General features: G+C 34.7%; 1 protein-coding gene across 3 annotated transcripts in view; it reads left to right on the forward strand.

Moving 5' to 3' along the window:
- The window catches only part of Wdr70 (WD repeat domain 70), a 279,175-nt gene that overhangs the window by 171,390 nt on the left and 86,727 nt on the right, over positions 1-21,058 (forward strand). The gene's annotated exons all lie outside the window — the stretch shown is intronic.

A 21,058-nucleotide genomic window follows, 5' to 3' on the forward strand; every position in this document is an offset into this window, starting at 1 on the left:
AGCATGGTAGATAATGGTTAATACACATTTTGTGTTGATTAAGTAAAACTGTTGTAGTTGACACATTTAATCATAGAATTCTCATTTGATCAACTTGAATTTTAACACAGTAAATGAAATGTATTCCTTTAGAAGTGAACTATATATTAATGATATCTAGCTAGCCACATTTGACTATTTAATTTTTCATTAGTTAAAGTACAATTAAAACATCAGTTTCTCCTTCACAATGACCACTTTTTAAGGGCCTTAGAGCCTTGGGAGATTTATGACTGCTTATTAACACAGGTATAAAACATTCCTGTCATAGTTCTGTTGGATATTGCTGCTCGAGAGGAATGGTTGTTCTCCCAAGGTCCCTTTTATTCTTATGACGATGGCCTGCCTTTAGGTTTGAGAAGGCCTCTTATGAAGTGCTTCTGTTGTTCTGCACTGCCTCCTTGGTTCCCCACTTCCCCCCTCCTCAGTGTAATACTGAGTCAAGCAGAGGCCAATATCTGGTGGGAATAAGGGGAAGAAGAGGCAGAATAGTAGGAGGTGACATTGGAGAGGTGATAGGACTCAACCTGACTCATGGCCTTTGCACATTGTTGAACCATTTAGCCCACGGCTTTCTTTTCCCAGATAGTCACCTGACTTTTCTTTTACCTCTTTCACCTCTTTGCTCTTCAGCAAGGCCTTCCCTGACCATACTTTATTTAAAATTGCAACCTTCTCCCCACCAGAGGACTGTCTGTGTCTCTCTCTCTCTCTTTTTTTTTTTTTGTAGTGTTGATTGCCCACCATCTAACATATGCTGAATTACATATTCCACCTTTTTATTGGCTGATTCCCTCTGGTATGAAATTTGCTCCATAAGCAAAATGATTGTTTTTGCTCTTTGGTGTATCTGCTGAGCAAAGAACAATGCCTTATTCACAGATGACCTTCCTATTTGTTGAAGAGTGAATTCATTCTAAAAAAAGCATCATAATATGAGATGGTCAGTTTCTTTAAGAAGATGTTAAAAAATAATAGCATAAAAATTATCCTAGTTTTGTGAAAATTGTGAGATAGAGATATGTGTATATTTGTATCTTGGCTGGGATAGAAGATGAGACACAATGGTGTAAATTTAGATATATTTTTAATGATGTATAAATATATAATATATATGTTCTATATATTTGACTGATTTTGGATTACAGGTGAATTTTTAAAAATGATTTTTGTATCTTAAGTATAATTTTCGAGTCTTAAAATAATTCAGCATAAATAGTTTTATGAATACCTGATGATGTCTTCATTTTGTATAAAAATACCTTTCAAATTTATTCATTTTTTCCCTTTTTTATGGGTTCTTTTTACTTATCATAACATTAGGATTCATTTGGACATAATTATAAAAGCATAGAATATAATTTGTTCTAATTCAGTCCCTAGTATTTCCCCTTTCCCCTTTCCCCTCCCATCCCCCTCCTCTATTCCCCTCCCTCTACTCTATTGATCTTTATGCTATTTACTTATAGTTTTTTTAAATAGCCTCTTGTGGATGTATATGATGGTGAGATTGATTGTGGTATGTTTTTATGTGTACATAGGAAAGTTAGGACAGATTCATTTCACTATTCCTTTCTCCTGTCCCTCCTTCCTCCTGTTCAATCCTCTTCATCTACTTCACTGATCTTCTGTTTTTTTATGCACCCCCTCCTACCATTTTGGATTGCCTTTTGCATATAAAAAAAAAATTCAACCTTTGACTTTTGGGGACTCGCTTATTTTACTTAGCTTTGTTCTGTCTTCTCTCACAACTCAAGTAAACTAATTAATGCCAGATTCTCATAGTATTTGTTAATTCCTTTGTTTGTTTGTTTGTTTCTTAATGCCTCCTATGTGTTTTTATGGATTGCATTTGCTGTTTCTTTTTTTGAATTTTGGGCATTCTTATGAAGATGTTGTAATCACTGAAAATAAAAACTATATTTACTTTTATAGAGGTTCAGTTAGTATGTGTATTAGTAAAAAAAGGGAAAATTTTATGAAGGAGGGCTATTAATATTTCTTTGTATTTCTCTTTTATATCAAGTAGAAAAATCAATCTTCCTTTAAATGGAGTGTTAACCTGTTGGTGTTAAAAAGGTGTTAACGTTTTTGGGGATTTAAAAAAGAATAATATAGCATATAATGTTGAATCCTTGATTCCATTGTTATTTTGTGATAAATTTGTAATCTCCTATAAAAATTTGCAAGTCAGATAATTTTGATATGGAAAACTTTTTTACTGAGTTATTTATCATTTATTACTAACTACAGATATGAAGATATGTGAAGAACCCATGTTTCACTAAAAATTGTATTTGACCAAAGGCCAGATGTTTTCTTTGATATGTGGATGCTGATCTACTATGGGGGTCAGGGCATGAGAAGAATGGAGGAACTTTGGATTGGGCAGAGGCGGGCAGTAAGGGGAGGGGAAGGAGTATAGGGGTAGGGAAGATGGTGGAATGAGTTGGACAGTATTACCCTGTGTACATGTACGACTGCATGAATGGCTCTGCATCATGTACAACTAGAGAAATGAAAAGTTGTGCTCCATGTGTGTACCATGAGTCAAAATGCATTCTGCTATCATGTAGAAGTAATTAGAAGAAATAATTTAAAAAATTACATTTGAGAGTATATAAATTAAAAATAATTGCTTTCAATTATTTTCAAAAATAATTGAAAAATTGATTTTTAAATTGTTTTACATAACCATATTAGCCCTGTAAATAATGTATGGAGAACTCGTTGACATCAAATTATACTATGGTATCTGAGTGTCCTCTATCTTCCTAAGATTGGTATTTTCTAAGGGCTTTCATGAGTTAAACATGACTTCCAGAGCCTAAGAGTGTGTTTGTAGCTCAAGGTAATATCTTCCTTCTTTTCACAAAGACTGATCACTTAGTAATAATTCACAACTTCTACTCCATTGTATGTGTTCAAGTTAGAGTAGCACAATATTGACTATAAAGTAGGAAAGTTGTAGTGGGAAAACTATGTTTTATCTAAGAATTTTTAAAATACCAAATGATTTAAAAAATGTTGACAAAAGCCTATTTCATAACACATATTTCATAACACAATAATATATTATAAATGACACAAGACATATACTTGCAGTATACATTTCTTTGGACTGTCAGTCCATCCTGAGTTTCCTAAGCTCTCCATATTATATTTTGTTTTTGTATTTATGAAATGAGGACATGATCCCCACCTTGTCATTTATTGTGAATATCATTTTAGATAATATATTTGAGATATTCAGGACAGGCTTCTAAGTTCTTGGTAACACTGGGTCTTCCTTCTTTTTCTTTTTACAATTCTCACAGAATTTTGAAGTTAGAACTCAGGATACTGTTTAACCCTGGCTGTGAAAGACTTATGTAATCTGAGTTTGACAGGCTACTTGGTGACTAAAGGTGTGGTTTAAGAAGATAAGACTGTAGGTATCTTGCTTCAACCAGTCATTCACTGTATGAAAATACAGCCACAATCAATTAATTGGGATGTTGTGGACCAAATTTTTAGTTATGCTTGAATTAATACATCAATTAGAATTATGTTTTGTAAATATTCAAGAGGAAACATTTGACATAGAAATTGTTTTATAGTGTTTTTGTCATGTATGTTTTTCTGTGATTACTTTTCAAAAAGTTATGTCATTGACTCAAAACACAAATAGTCATCAAACTTTTGCAAAATTACTTGCAAGCCCTAAACTTTAATTCTAATCTATTAATTATTTTAATGAAAAGAATAAATTTTTAAAATAATATCCTTATACTGTGTTATGTACTGTTAGAAGCAACATCTAACACTGGCTTTTAAAAAATTAAAAGTTTTTTTTTAAAATATGGATGATTTTTATCCTTGTTCTTTGCTTTACTGAAAGTCTTTGAACTTAAAGACTTCCTGTAAAGTGTGGCAATTTACCACATTCATTAAACTTTAATCCCTCCTGAAACTCCACTAAAATGGCAAGGAAAACATATTTTAAAGCATAAACCTACATGGACAAAGAGAATTAGAGAACAACAGAAAAAAGAGGTCAAAGGGTTGGGGTTGTAGTCAGTTGGTAGAGTGTTTGCCTTGCATATGTGAGGCACTAGATTCAATCCTCAGCACCACATAAAACGATAAAATAAAATAAAGGTATTGTGTCTGTCTACAGCTAAAAAAAATTTTTTTAAAAAAAGGTCAAGACATATATGGAAGCTAGAAGCCAGATACATGAATGGTAACTGACTTTGGAGCTAACTAGAGAAAACAGAGATCTCAGTCATGGGAGAAGCCTGTGAGAGATTCATATAGAACTGTATTCCTTCCCCCTCTCCCTGTTGTTGTCGCTGTTATTATTATTATTGTTGTTTTCTACTGAGGATTTACCATGGTTTAGTCAACACCTTACATGTAATATTTCACTTAATCCTTACAGTGGTCCTATGATGTAAATATTGCCACTGTCATTTACAGATGAGGGAATAGACACAAAGAGTTTGAGTTACCTACCCAATATTATTTAGTAAGTGGCATGACTGGGATTTAATCCTAGGAAGTATGATTCAGGAGCCTATGCCAGGAGTCAAAAAACTAAGGTTCATGCACAAAATGTAGCCCACTATTGTTTTTGTATCACTTGCCAGCTGAAAATAGAAATTGCATTTTTAAATGCTCATATTATTTTCCTATGGCTGCTATAACAAATTACCACAAATTTAGTGATTTAAAATAATACAAATGTATTATTTTATAGCTCTGCAGATGAGAAGTCTCACTGGGGTAAAATTAGGGTGTCAGCAGGGATGTGTTCCTTTTGGGATACACCAGAGGAATATACTCCCTTGTTCTTGCAATTGCTAGAGGCCACCACTCCCTGTTCCTTTATTTACGGGCCCTTCCTCCATGTTACAGGCCAGCAGCAGTGGGTTGATGGGTTGAGTCCTCTTCACATTGCAACACCTTGATCTTCTTTTCTGCTCCCCTTCGTCACTTTTTAAAGACTCTTATGATTATATTGAACATCCTTGGATAATCTCCCTATTTTATAGTCAACTGATGAGCAATGTTAATTCAATCTAAAACCTTATTTCCCCTTTGCCACATGAAGTAATATATTAACAGATTCCAGGATTAGCATGTGAAGATCTTTGGAGTCATTATTCTATTACGATGTTTTCTAAAAATCAAAATAAGGAAAATATTCCATAAATTATATGTAATTAAATTTCAGTGTTCATTAATAAGGTTTTATTAGAACAACCTCACTTGTTCTTTTTTATATTTAAGTGGCTGCTTTTGTACTACGGTAGCAGAATAGCAAGTAGTTGCAACAGAGTATAAGATCTTCAAAGTCTAAAATATTTACCATCTGGTCCTTAATAGAAAAAAATCATAATCCATGGCATAGTATTTCTAATCTGCTTTTCAGTGCTCTACTCTTAAATACTAATAGACAAACAAGTGTCATCAGACACTGTAACATGAAATACAGAGACTAAAATAAATGGATAAAGTAACTCAGTGAAGTGGGGGAGAATGTGGGAAAATAAAGAAATTTTCCAGGGAAAAATCCCTACCTATAATTAATAGTCTCAGAAAAAAATAAAGAGTAGTATAACCAAGAAGCCAGAGCAGAATACTATTATAAATATGAAAATTTAGAAATAAAGAAAGAACTCTTGGAAAACAAATAAATGATAGCAGGGAAGGAAAACACATAGGAATATTGAAATAACCTAAAATGTAGATATAAATAAAGTGAAGGAGATATCCTATAAAGTAAAATAAAAGACAGTAAGAGAGAGATTTAAATGGTCATAGCAGGGACTAGTACTTGGAATGTTCTTAAAAGAAAATATGTAGAGAAGGGAAAATAGAATTAGGTAAGAAATAGCTATCAAAATTGTCTCAGAACTTAAATAACATGACTCTTCAGATGGGAAGGATTCATCTGGAAAGTATGATATAGACTCACATGGAGCCTTGCATCATAATTCAGAATACCAGGGATATAGAAAAGATCCCTCAAACTCAGAGAGATAATAAAATAGGAAACATGTAACAGAAGAATAATAGGGCCATGTAATTTAGGGTGTTGGTAATACAGTTGCTCAAGTGTAATACCAGGGACCTAGCAACTAGGGAGGGTAGCAAAGAACAGGAGGTGCTGACAGATGGAAAGTAGAGATATTACATCATTAATTCCACAGAAGTTACTAAGCGCCTTCTCTGGTCCAAGTACTGTCCTAGGTGCTGGGATAACCGTTGAGGAAACAGAGACCCTATCCACTGCTTTCAAAGACCCTGAATTACTAGAAATTTGGCATTTTGTCCCTCATAAGGAGATATTGTCCAATCTATTTCAGTGTTTTTCAGAATAAAACAAGTCTTTTTCAGCACTAAATTTGGCTTTTTTCAGTCCTTGTTCTCCTTATTAATGCCATTCTTCTTTGAAACAGCCTCTTTTCCTGCCAACTTCCCTCTTATTCTAAACTCAGGTCCCCTAGGCATTGTTCTACCTTTTTAAAAAAAAATTCTAATTTGTTATATATGACATCAGAATGCATTACAATTTATATTATACATATAGAGCACAGTTTTTCATCTCTCTGGTTGTACGCTTGTTCTACCCTTTTGTTCTTAGAGTTCTCAGCTGCCTTTTCCACTGTTTAAGCTTGCTGTACCAAAACACCCTCCACATCTGCTTTAGAACCCACTGTTCGTTTTGATGTTGCTATTTTTCTTAATTAGTTTCTATTTAGGCTTTGTAATATTTTCTATCTCCTGTAACCAGCAGCAGTCTTATAAATTCTGTTTTAGTGTCTATTAGATCTTCCTTTTGATTTCAGTCTTGCCTTCACTCTACCCTTCTCCCCATCTCTAACCTGTGTACTTGGATATCCTCCCCCTTCTCTGTCCATCCCTCATAATATACCTAGCCCCAGTTTATATCCTGTTAAATGTAGCACTTATGCTTTAATGCTTACCACATACCATAAAGTAGTACGAAGTTAACATTTCTTCAAACTTATTTATTCAGGCCTTTCAGTTATTCCTTATTTACTCTTTGAATATCTTCTATGACTTTGTACATAAGTTGAAAACTTTGATTTTTAACCAGGCTTTTTAACCATACTATTTCCTTATGATCATCCTCCAGAGGATGTGTCACTTGATGCCTCTCCTGGTACTTCCGGCTCTGCCGTACACGCCTTTCCTGTAGGCCCTTGACTGACTGTGGAAGTCCCATTCCTTAAAGAAAGCCAGATCAGATTTCATGCCCTCCTTGGCATTTGAACAGTCATGGAATTACAGGTGTACAACATCATATCTGGTAAATTGTACACTTTAAATGGGTCATATTAAATTATACTTTAATAAAAGTAAATGATCCATATTTTTATTATTATGTATTATAATCTTTCTTTCTTCTTCTCTTCTTTGTACTTTTCTTCCTCCTTCTCTTCCCCTCCCAACCTCCCAAGTGTTACTACTTCTACTACATATAATTTACCAAATGCAAATAGGTGAATATTTCTATGCTTCTTATAGCCCTCTCAAGTTCTTAGCTACCCCAAAATACTCCTGTCTATTCTCCTGTTAATAACTCCCTGCATTAGAGCTCTCCTCCAAAGAAGCTAAGCTATATTAACCCCCATTTCCTCACTTCTTTCCCCCTAAACATAAAGTCCTACGTGCAACCCTCAAGTTCTCTATACACCACCAGAATCTGTATGCCTTTTATGAAGCTAATGAATTTACTTTAAATTACAATTGAACCCAACATTTCTAGACATTGTGTCCCATCACAAAGGAGAGATCTCAGAGCTATACAGAAGCAAAACAAATTTATAGGAAAAAATAATAACACAGCAGTCACACAGAGCTGGAGAGAAATGTGAGCATCATGAAAAAACAACAAAAAAAGGAACACAAACAATGCAGGACAACACAACAATAGAGGAGTTTATAGCTACAACAGAGAAAATGTCAGATAATGATTTCAAGATATACATGCCTCAGATGATCTGGAGTCTCAATGAAGACCTTAGACAGCAAATGTAGACAATAAAAGATCACTTTGACAATGAATTACTTAAACAAATCCAAGAAGCAAAAGGTTGACTCTACAAGGAGATAGAGGTTATACAAAAAAATCAAACAGAAATCCTGGAAATGAAGGAAATTATAAACCAAATTAGAAACTCAAATGAGAGTATCACCAGCAGGGTAGACCAATTAAAAGTCAGAATATCAGACAAGGAAGACAAAATATATCATCTCGAAAAGAGTCTAGTCAACTCAGAAGGGCTGATAAGAAACCATGAGTAGAACATCCAACAGATTTGGGATAACATAAAAAGACCAAATTTAAGAGTTATTGGGATATAGGAAGGTATAGAGGTCCAAACCAAAAGAATAAGCAATCTATTCAATGAAATAATTTTAGAAAACTTTCCAGACATGAAGAATGAAATGGAAATACAAATCCTACAAGCCTACAGGATTCCGAATGTACAAAACACAAGAGACCCACACCAAGACACATTATAATGAAAATGTTCAACATATAGAACAAGGAGAGAATTTTAAAAGCCAAAAGAGAAAGGAGGCAGATTACATTTAGGGGTAAACCAATTAGGTTAATGGCTGATTTTTTAACACAGATGTTGAAAGCTAGAAGATCCTGGAACAACATATTTCAAACGCTGAAAGATAATGGGTGCCAAACAAGAATCTTATATCCAGCAAAATTAAGCTTCAGATTTGATGTTGAAATAAAAACCTTCCATGATAAATAAAAGTGAAAAGAATTCACAGCTAGAAAACCGGCACTGCATAACAGTCATTAATATATATGACCCAAACAATGGTGCAGCTATGTTCATCAAACAAACTCTTCTCAAGTTCAAGAGACAAATAGACCACAACACAATATCATGGATGACTTTAACACACCTCTCTCACCACTGGACAGATCTTCCAAACAAAAGTTGAATAAAGAAACTATAGAACTCAGTAACACAATTAATAACTTAGACTTAATTGGCTGTTATACAGAATATATCAAGCAACATCAAGCAGATACACTTTTTTCTCAGCAGCACATGGATCCTTCTCAAAAATAGACTATATAGCAAATGTAAAGGAGTAGAGATATTACCATGCATTTTATCTGATCATAATGGAATGAAATTGGAACTCAATGATAAAATAAGGAAGAAAAATTCCTAAATCACTTGGAGAATAAACAATATGCTACTGAATGAACAATGGGTTTCAGAAGACATCAAGGAGGAAATTAAAACATTCTTAGAGATAAATGAAAACACAGACACTATGAAAGCAGTACTAAGAGGAAAATTCATTGCATGGAGTTCATTCCTCAAAAAAAAAAAAGAAAAAGAAAAAGATAAAGCCAACAAATAAATGATTTCATACTACATCTCAAAGCCCTAGTAAAAGAAGAGCAAATCAGCAGCAAATGCAGTACAAGGAAAGAAATAATTAAAATCAGAGCTGAAATCACTGAAATCAAAATAAAAGAAACAATTGAAAACAATTGACAAAAGTAAAAGTTGGTTCTTTGAAAAAATAAATAAGATTGACAGACCCTTAGCCATGCTATTGAAGAGAAGAAGAGAGAGAGAATCAAAATTACTAGTATATGGGATGAAAAAGGCAACATCACAGCGGACACCACAGAAATACAGAAGATAATTAGAAATTATTTTGAAACATTATACTCCAATAAAATAGAGGATAGTGAAGGCATAGATAAATTTCTTAAGTCATATTATCTGTCCAGATTGAGTCAGGCGGATGTACACAACTTAAACAGACCAATATCAAATGAGGACATAGAAGAAACCTTCAAAAGATTACCAACCAAGAAAAGCCCAGGACTGGATAGATACACAGCAGAGATTTACAAAACTTTAAAGAAAAACTAATACCAATAATCTTCAATCTATTTCAGGAAATAGAAAAAGAGAGAGTACTTCCAAATTCATTCTACGAGGCCAACATCACCCTGTTTCCAAAACCAGACAAAAACAATTCAAAGAAAGAAAACTTCAGACCATTATCTCTAATGAGTATAGATGCAAAAATTCTCAATAAAATTCTGGCAAATCGGATACAAAAACTTACCGAAAAGATTGTGCACTATGATCAAGTGGGATTCATCTCCAGAATGCAAGCCTGGTTCAATATACAGAAATCAATAATGTAATTCACATCAGTAGACTTAAAGATAGGAATCATATGATCATCTCAATAGACACAGAAAAAGCATTTGACAAAATACAGCAGCCCTTATGTTCAAAACAATAGAAAAACTAGGAATAACAGGTACTTACTTCAACATTGTAAAAGCTATCTATGCTAAGCTTCAGGCCAGCCTTATTCTAAATGGAGAAAAATTGAAGGCATCCTTTCTAAAACCTGGAACAAGACAGGGATACCTTCTCTCACCACTTCTATTCAACATAGTTCTGGAAGTACTAGCCAGAGCAATTAGACAGATGAAAGAAATTAAAGGTATAACTATAGGAAAAGAAGAACTTAAGATAGCACTATTTGCTGCTGATGATATGATCCTATACCTAGCAGACCTAAAAGGTTCTACCAAGAAACTTCTAGAAATAGTAAATGAATTCAGCAAAGTGGCAGGATATAAAATCAACACCCATGAATCAAAGGCATTCCTGTACATCGGTGACAAATCCTCTGAAATGGAAATGGGGAAAACTACCCCATTCACAATATCCTAAAAAAACGAAAACAAAAACAAAAAAACTTGAGATTCAATTTAACAAAAGAGGTGAAAGATCTATACAATGAAAACTACAGAACCCTAAAGAGAGAAATAGAAGAAGACCTTAGAAGATGGAAAGATATACCTTGCTTATGGATAGGCAGAATTAATATTATTAAAATGGCCATATTACCAAAAGCACTTTACAGATTCAATGCGATTCTGATAAAAATCCCAATGGCATTCCTCACAGAAATACAAAAAGCAATTATGAAATTCATCTGGAAAAATAAAAGACCCAGATTAGCTAAAGCAATTCTAAGCAGGAAGAATGAAACAGGTGGTATCACTATACCAGATCTTAAACTTTACTACAGAGCAATAGTAACAAAAACAACATGGTACTGGCACCAAAACAGGCTGGTAGACAAATGGTACAGAATAGAGGACACAGAGACCAACCCACAAAGTTACAACTACCTTATATTAGACAAAGGTGCTAAAAGTATGCAATGGAGAAAGGATAGCATCTTCAACAAATGGTGCTGGGAGAACTGGAAATCCATATGCAACAAAATGAAATTGAATCCCTTTCTCTCACCGTGCACAAAAGTTAACTCAAAATGGATCAAGCATCTAGGAATCAAACCAGAGACTCTGCATCTAATAGAAGAAAAAGTTTTCCCTAATCTCCATCACGTGGAGTTAGTCCCCAAATTCCTTAATAAGACACCTATAGTACAAGAGTTAAAACCAGAATCAACAAATGGGATGAATTCAAACTAAAAAGGTTTTTCTCAGCAAGAGAAATAATATGTGAGGTGAACAGGGAGCCTACATGCTGGGAACAAATATTTACCCCTCACACATCAGATCTCTAATCTCTACGGTGTACAAAGAACTCAAAAAGTTAAGCAACAAAAAAAACCAACAAATAACCCAATCACCAAATGGGCCTAGGACCTGAATAGACACTTCTCAGAAGAGGATATACAATCAATCAACAAATACACGAAAAAATGTTCACCCTCTCTAGCAATCAGAGAAATGCAAATTAAAACTACTCTAAGATACCATCTCACTCCAGTAAGAAGGCAGCCATTATGAAGTCAAATAACAACAAGTGCTGGCGAGGATGCAGGGAAAAAGGTACACTCAACATTGCTGGTGGGACTGCAAATTGGTGCAGCCAATATGGAAAGCAGTAAGGAGATTGCTTGGTAATGGAAATGGAAATGAGGAAAACTACCCCATTTACAATATCCTCAAAAACCAAAACAAAACAAAACAAAAAAACCTGGGAATGGAACCACCATTTGACCCAGCTATTCCTCTTCTCAGACTATACCAAAAGACCCAAAAACAGTATAGTATAGGAACACAGCCACATCAATGTTTATAGCAGCACAATGCACAATAGCTAGACTATGGAACCAACCTAGATGTCCTTCAATAGATGAATGGATAAAAAAAAAATGTGGCATTTATACAAGATCATGGCATTTGCAGGGAAAAGGATGGCATTAGTGCAGATTATGCTAAGTGAAGGTAGCCAGTCCCTAAAAACCAAATGTCGAATGTCTTCTCTGATATAAGTGGGGTGACTCAAAATGGGGTAGGGAGGAAAAGCATGAGAAGAAGATTACCACTAAATAGGAAAAAGAGGTGGGAGGGAAAAGAAGGGAGAAGAGGAATTGCACGGAAGATGGAAGGAGATGAGACCCTCATCATTATATAGAATACATGTATGACGATGTGAGGGGGAAAAAAAAGAAGTGTGTCACATTAGATTGGGTAGAGAGAAGTGATGAGAGGGGAGAGGGGGGAGGGGGGAAAGGAAGGACAGCAGAATAAATTAGACATTATTATGTATATACGTGACCAATGTGATTCTGCAACTGTACACTCAGAAAAATGATAAATTATACCCCCATCTGATTCAAATGTATGATATGTCAAGATTATTGTACTGTCAAGTATAACTAATTAAAACAAACAAAAAATTAAAATTAAAAAAAAAGTTGCTTGAGGATGCTGAAAATAAAATTGAGCTAATGAGTATTTTTTATAAAGATTTTAAAAACGTAACCATAAAATATTTTAACTTAAAGTTAGAAAAATTAGAATTTTTGCTATATATGATACAAATAGAAAACTTCCATGGATATTTATGGATGTTTGTTTATGTTTAGGTCATAAAAAGTAGAAATTACTCATGAGCTGAAAACTCAAGTTTAAAATAAATGGGTAAAATTTTTTGTTTTTTGGTAGTATATACTTGGGCATATTTATTTGCTGAGAAGAAGTTGAGGATACAGGAAGAGAGGGTATTGCTGATGATAGGAGAAAGTAGCTGAGAAGGGAACTAGGAGGAATCAGACTCTAGGAAGGAGACTCCATGATCCCCTCCCTACCCCACTACTTGCTGAGGCATGAGTTGGGATTCCATATGATATAATTAATTTGTTTTATTCCATTCTGTGCTGTTTCTCTCAGGTCCTAAGGCAAATCATTCCATCTCTGAATAAGATATGGGCTTGCACATGTATTGTTCACTGTAGAACCCCCCACTAATTAACCTATGTAAAAGTTGAATCTATATCCAGCCATATTCTTAATTTGTGGGGAATTCTGACAAAATTTTATCAAAATACCTTTTGAAAAATTATGAGGTAACTTATAAACTTGAAGTAAGACTCCTCATTCAGAAAAAAATATTCTTTTTGATAATACACCTCTTGGAGACTATGTGGAATTGACTCTTCCAACCTCAACATTTTATAGAAAACTTTTAATCCTATAAGAAGTGGGAAACTCTGCCCTCCAGGTTCTCATCATGATCCCAAATACACTGCTGAAGTGGAATTACTTTCTCTGCTATTAAACATGGGCTTTCTAGAAGGTTCTTCTCCTGATGGAGGTTGGCAAGCTGCAAAGTGACTGATCACAGTCCCATATGGCTAAAGTAACAGCTGTCTGAGCCATTGCATATTGAAAGTAGTTTTATGTTTCCAATGCTGTCCTAAAGTAGTGTTAGAGGTCAGCCTTAATCAGTAAATCTTTCTGATCACATGTATTCTCTCTGGCGGCTCATTAGTGATGGGGGAGGAAAACAAGAAAAAAATATATGGAAAAATATATAAATAGGAGATATGGTTATGGAATCAAATATATAAACATTATAAGTAAGAAGTTAGTATAATTTATATTTTCCTTATGTTGAATAAACAGGTAGAAGGGATAATATAGATTCAAGAGAAAGGTATAATTCTTCTTTGTCACTTTGGTGACTTGAATTTAGGAAAAATACAAAAATTAAAATATATTTCAAAAGGTAAGACTTTTTATTGTCCCATTTCCTTTATCTGCAATTTTTTTATTTTTAAAATTTATATATGACAGCAGAATGCATTACAATTCTTATTACACTTATAGAGCACAATTTTTCATATATCTAGTTGTATATAAAGTATATTCACACCAATTTGTGTCTTCATACATATACTTTGGATAATAATGTCCATTACATACCACCATCATTTCTAACCCCCTGCCCCTTCCTTCCCCTCCCACTCCTCTACCCTATCTAGAGTTCATCTAATCTTCCCATGCTCCCACTCCCTACCCCACTATGAATCAGCCTCCTTATATCAGAGAAAATATTTGGCATTGGTTTTTTGAGATTGGCTAACTTCACTTAGCATTATTCTCTCCAACTCCATCCATTTACCTGCAAATTCCATGATTTTATTCTCTTTTATTGCTGAGTAATATTCCATTGTGTATATATGCCATTTTTTTTAAAAACTCATTCATCTATTGAAGGACAACTAGGTTGGTTCTACAGTTTAGCTATTGTGAATTGTGCTTATATAAACATTGATGTGGCTATTTCCTTGTAGTATGCTGTTTTTAAGTCCCAGCAGTGGGATAGCTGTGTCAAATGATGGTTCTATTCCCAATTTTCCAAGAAATCTCCATACTGATTTCTATATTGGCTGCTCCATTTTGTAGTCCCACCAGCAGTATGTATGTATGAGTGTACCGTTTCCCCCACATCCTCGCCAACACTTATTGTTGTTTGTTTTCATTATAGCAGCTATTTTGAATGGAGTGAGATGAAATCCTAGAGTAGTTTTGATTTGCATTTCTCTAATTGCTAGAGATGATGAGCACTTTTTCATATATTTGTTGACTGATTGTATATCATCTTCTGAGAAGTGTCTCTTCAGGTCCTTGGCCCACTTATTGATTGGATAATTTGTTTTTTTTGTGTGTGTGTGTGTGCTTAGCTTTTTGAGTTCTTTATATACGCTAGAGATTAGTGCTCTATTGGATGTGTGAGGGGTAAAGATTTGCTCCCAAGATGTAGGCTCTCTGTTCACCTCACAGATTGTTTCTTTTGCTGAGAAGAAACTTCTTAGTTTGAATCCATCCCATTTATTGATTCTTGATTTTAATTGTTGTTTCAAAGGAGCCTTATTAAGGAAGTTGGGACCTAATCCCACATGATGGAAATTAGGGCCTACTTTTTCTTCTATTAGACACAGGGTCTCTGGTTTTTTTCCTAGGTTCTTGATCCATGTTGAGTTGAGTTTTGTGGATGGTGAGAGATAGGGATTTAATTTCATTTTGTTGCATATGGATTTCCAGTTTTCCAAGGACCATTTGTTGAAGAGACTATCTTTTCTCCAACGCATGTTTTTGATGCATTTGTCTAGTATGAGATAATTGTATTTATGTGGGTTTGTCTATGTGTCCTCTTTTCTGTAACATTGGTCTACCAGTCTATTTTGGTGCCAATACCATGCTGTTTTTGTTATTATTGCTCTATAGTATAGTTTAAGGTCTGGTGTAGTGATGCCACCTGCTTCACTCTTCCTGCTAAGGATTACTTTAGCTATTCTGGGTCTCCTATTTTTCCAGATGAATTTCATGAATGCTTTTTCTATTTATATGAGGAACGCCATTGGGATTTTGATCAGAATTGCATTAAATCTGTACAGTGCTTTTGGAAGTGTGGTCATTTTGATAATATTAATTCTGCCTATATATACAAGAACAAGGTAGATCTTTCTATCTTCTAAGGTCTTCTTTGACTTCTTTTTTTTTTTAGGGTTCTGTAATTTTAATTGTATAGATCTTTCATTAAGTTGATTCCCAAGGGTTTTTTTTTTTTTTTTTTTTGAGGCTATTGTAAATGTGGTAGTTTTCCTCCTTTCCTTTTCTGAGGATTTGTCACTGATATACAGAAATGTCTTTGATTTATGGGTATTGATTTTATATCCTGCTACATTGCTGAATTTAGTTACTAGTTCTAGAAGTTTTTTGATGGAACTTTTAGGGTCTTCTAGGTATAGAATCGTGTCATCAGCAAATAGTGCCCATTTGAGTTCTTCTTTTCCTATGTGTACCCCTTTAATTTATTCCCTGTCCAATTTCTCTGGCCAGTGTGTCAAGAACTATTTTAAATAGTAGTGGTGAAAGAGGGCATCCCTGTCTTGTTCCAGTTTTTAGAGGGAATGCTTTCAATTTTTCTCCATTTAGAATGATGTTGGCCTGGAGCTTAGCATACATATATGTTCCTGTTACCCCTAATTTTTCTAATGTTTTGAACATAAAGGGGTGGTGTATTTTGTCAAATGCTTTTTTCTGCATTTATTGAGATGATCATATGATTCCTATCTTTAAGTCTATTGATGTGATGAATTACATTTATTGATTTCCATATGTTGAACCAACCTTGCATTCCTGGGAAGAATCCCACTTGATCGTGGTGCACAATCTTTTGATATGTTTTTTTTTATTCAATTTGCCAGAAATTTACTGAGAATTTTTGCATCTATGTTCATTAGAGATATTGGTCTAAAGTTTTATTTCTTTGATGTGTCTTTGTCTGGTTTTGGAATTAGGGTGATATTGGCTTCATAGAATGAGTTTGGAAGTGCTTCCTCTTTTTCTATTTCCTAAAAGAAATTGAAGAGTATTGGTATTAGTTCTTCTTTAAAGGTCTTGTAGAACTCGGCTGTGTATTTATCTGGTCCTGGGCTTTTCTTGGTTTGTAAACTTCTGATTGTGTCTTCTGTTTAAACGATTGAAAGTGATATGTTTAATTTGTGTATTTCATCCTGATTCAATTTGGGCAAATTATTTGACTCTAGAAATTTGTCATTGTTTTTGATATTTTCTGTTTTATTGGAGTACAAGTTTTCAAAATAATTTCTTCTGTATTTCTTGTAGTGTCTGTCATGATATTTCCTTTTTTATCACATATGTTAGTAATTTGAGTTTTCTCTCTACTTCTCTTTGTTCGCATGGCTAAGCGTCTGTCAATTTTATTTAGTTTTTCAAAGAACAAATTTTTTGTTCTGTCAGTTTTTCAGTTGTTTCAATTTCACTGATTTCAGCTCTGATTTTAATTATTTTCTGTCTTCTACTGCTTTTGGTGTTGATTTGTTATTCTTTTTCTAGGGACTTGAGATGTAATGTTAAGTCATTTATTTGTTGACTTTTTCTTCTTTTAAGGAATGATCTCCATGCAATGAACTTTCCTCTTAGAACCACTTTCATAGTGTCCCAGAGATTTCGATATGTTGTATCTGTGTTCTCATTCACTTCTAAAAATTTTTAGTCTCCTCCTTGATGTCTTCTGCAACCCATTATTTATTCAGTAGCTTATTATTTAGACTTCAGTTTTTGGAGTAGATTTTATTCCTTACTTTATCTTGATTTCTAATTTCATTCCATTATGGTCTGATAGAATGCTTTGTGGCATTATATATGGTCTATTTTAGAGAAGGATCCATGTGCTGCTGAGAAGGAGATGTATTCTCTCATTGAAGGATGAAATATTCTATATATGTCAGTTAAGTCTAAGTTATTGATTGCATTATCTAGTTCTATAGTGTCTTTGTTCAGCTTTTGATTGGAAGATCTATCCAGTGATGAAAGAGTTGTGTTAAAGTCACCCAAAATTATTTTTGTTGTGGTCTATTTGACTCTTGAACTTGAGAGGAGTTTGTTTGATGAACATAGTCGCTCCATTGTTTGGGGTATATATATTTGTAATTGTTAAATCTTGTTGATGTATTGTTCCCTTGAGCAGTATGTAGTGTCCTTCTTTTCCTTTTTGATTTACTTTAGTTTGAAGTCTACTTTATTTGATATGAGGATAGAAACCCCTGCTTGCTTCTGCAGTCCATGTGAGTGGTATGATTTTTCCCAACCCCTTCACCTTCAGTCTGTGGATGTCTTTTCCTGTGAGATGAGTCTCTTGGAGGTAGCATATTGTTGGGTCTTTTTTGTTGTTGTTCCAATCTGCTAGTCTATGTCTTTTGATTGGTGAGTTTAGGCATTAATATTCAGGGTTATTATTGAGACATGACTTGTATTTGCAGCCATTTTGTTTATTTTTGGTATTTAGCGTGACTTGGTTTCTCTTCTGATTAGACTTTCCTGTAGTGTAATCCCTCCATCTGCTGATTTTCATCATTTTTTTCATTTCCTCTTCATGAAATATTTTACTGAAGATGTTCTGTAGTGCAAGCTTTCAGTTGTAAATTCTTTTAATTTTTGTTTATCATGGAAGATTTTTATTTCATCATCAAATCTAAAGCTTAATTTTGCTGGATTTAAGATTCTTGGTTGGCATCCATTTTCTTTCAGAGCTTGGTGTATGTTGTTTCATGATCTCCTGGCTTTGAGGGTCTGGGTTGAAAAATCTACTGAGATACGAATTGGTCTCCCCCTATATGTGATCTGATTCCTCTCTCTTCTGGCTTTTAAGATTCTATACTTATTCTGTATGCTAGGCATTTTCATTGTAATGTGCCTTGGTGTAGATCTGTTGTGATTTTGTACATTTAGTGTCCTGAAAGCCTCCTGTATTTGGTTTTCCAATTCATTCTTCATGCTTGAGAAATTTTATGATATTATCTCATTGAAGACATTGTGCATTCTTTGGTTTGAAACTCTATGCCTTCCTCTATTCCAATAACTCTTAGATTTGGTCTTTTGATGCTGTCCCATAATTTTTGGATATTCTGTTCATGGTTTCTTGGTATCTTCACTGGGTGATAACTTTATTTTCCAGATTGTATACATTGTCTTCGTTATCTTACGTTCTTTCTTCCAAGTGATCTAATCTGTTGGTTATGCTTTCCATTTTTTAATTTGGTTTATTGTATCCTTCATTTCACAGATTTCTGACTGTTTTTTTTTTAGAGTCTCTCTCTCTTGAAGTAGTTCTTTGTTACCTATATTTGCTCTCTTATCTCATTGTTGGAGTGATCAAGTTTTGTCTGTATTTGCTCATTTAGGTCATTCTTTAATTTATAGATCATTTTAATTATGAACCTTCTGAATTCCTTGTCTGACATTTCATCAACTTCACTGTCCATGGGTTTTGTTATTATAGTATCCTGGTTTGTTTGGGGCACTTTCCTCCCTTGGTTTTCCATGTTGTCTATGTGTCTTCCTTTCTTGCAGTGTGGATCTGAGATATTATAGTTTCTAGCCTATATTGTTGTAGTACCCATGTAGATTGTCTGTATTCACCTTGATGTTGGGCTTTGAGACCCTGATGGTGTCCCTCAGTGTATGCTACTGCAACTAAAGATAGTGGTGGCAATCGCTGAAGTAACTCAAAATCATAGTTGAGATGCCCCAAGATGGATGCAGTGTCTTACAAAGATGGGGCTGAAAGGATGCATCTCACACTCTCTTTAGGATGCCTGCTCTGATATGTAGCTCACAGGTGTGGGGGCAGCGAGCTTGGACCTAACTTGGACCTGGGTCCCATGCAAGTTGGTGTGGGTGGATCTGGGCTGGGCCTGACCTCCTGTGGTAGTCAGCTGGTCAGAAGGGGTGGTCCTGTGCCAGAGGCTGGGCTCCTACGGATGTTTGCTGGTAGAGGGATGAACCCAGGCCTACTGTGAGCCTGAGTACCACACAGGTTGGTATCGGCGGATTTGGGAAGGTAAGGCTTTTTATCTGCATGTGTGTAATCATAATTAGAGACAGTCATTTGAGATTTCTGTCTTCATTTCAGTAGACTATGTATCCAAGACATATGAATTCCTCTGAAATATGGCCCCAAGCTTTGTTCTATTTAATGGCCTCAGAGAAATTTAATCTTGCCTACTTTTTTCTGATTGCCAAAGTAACGCATCTAGAAAGTAATTCATCTAGAAATAGAAAAGCATAGGAAAGAATAAGTCACCTATACCTACGTCATCCAGAGATGAGAATTTCTAGATTATTTTCTGTACCCAACTATAAGATGTGCAAGCCTTGCACATATGTGTTTCAATGTTTTAGGTTTTAGTTAACCCTTGTTATTAACACCCCTCCTCCCTACCTGGATTCTAAACAGAGTAGGAAATAAGACTAGTCACTAAAGTATGATAGACAAAGGCCAGGTGGAGGAGGAGGAGGAAAGCCAGAAGTACACCCTGAGCAGGTCCTGGGATGGGACAGATCTGCCCATCCTGTCTGGCCCTGGTCACGGCTGCCCAGGAAGATGGGATGGGGAGGAGCAGAGGAGAATTGCTCTCTAGAAGCTCCTCACACCTTAGAAGGAAATGTGAGGAGCTGAGCCAAGCATTCTCAGTTATTCTCACAGATTGGGATGGGAAGCTATCAGATCAAATAGGGCCTTGTGTGGTATTAAAAGGATGTTGGATAGTCTTCTGAGGTCTGTGGGAAGCCATGGAGAGATTTGAGTAGAGGAATGACAATATCCAAGTTACATTTAGAAAGTAGTCATTTTGGTCACTCTGTCTATAGAATGGCTATACATAAAGGAAGGCAGAAGCAGGGAGATTGGTTAGGGCAATTTCAAACTTTAATCCAGGTAATTTCTTAGGATGGTGGTGGAGGTGATGTTTAGATTCTGAATAATTTTTTAACCTAAAGTTGACAAATGGATATTTAATGTAAAGCTCATTTTTTTTCATAGTAAATTATGTCTTTTTAGAGAGTTGTATATTGGTATAACATAGAGAATTTGATTTGGAAATTAATTCCCAGAACACGTTTGTTTACCCCCTGTCATAGTGGCTAATTTTATAATAATAAATAAACTTTGGGGGAGTTGAGCATTTGGAGTGCATGAAACAGGGAAATCTGTTTTTATTTTGTGCTATTTTAGCTAATTTTGAACTGTTAATTTTATTTTTATTAGTGTCTTTCTATCAGTGTGCAACATGGAGTAAATGCTCCCTAATCTTTAAGTGATAAAGAAAAGACTTGGCATCTTACAAAACATGAGTG

Source organism: Ictidomys tridecemlineatus, chromosome 1, assembly GCF_052094955.1.
Source record: "Ictidomys tridecemlineatus isolate mIctTri1 chromosome 1, mIctTri1.hap1, whole genome shotgun sequence".
Lineage (NCBI taxonomy): Eukaryota > Metazoa > Chordata > Mammalia > Rodentia > Sciuridae > Ictidomys > Ictidomys tridecemlineatus.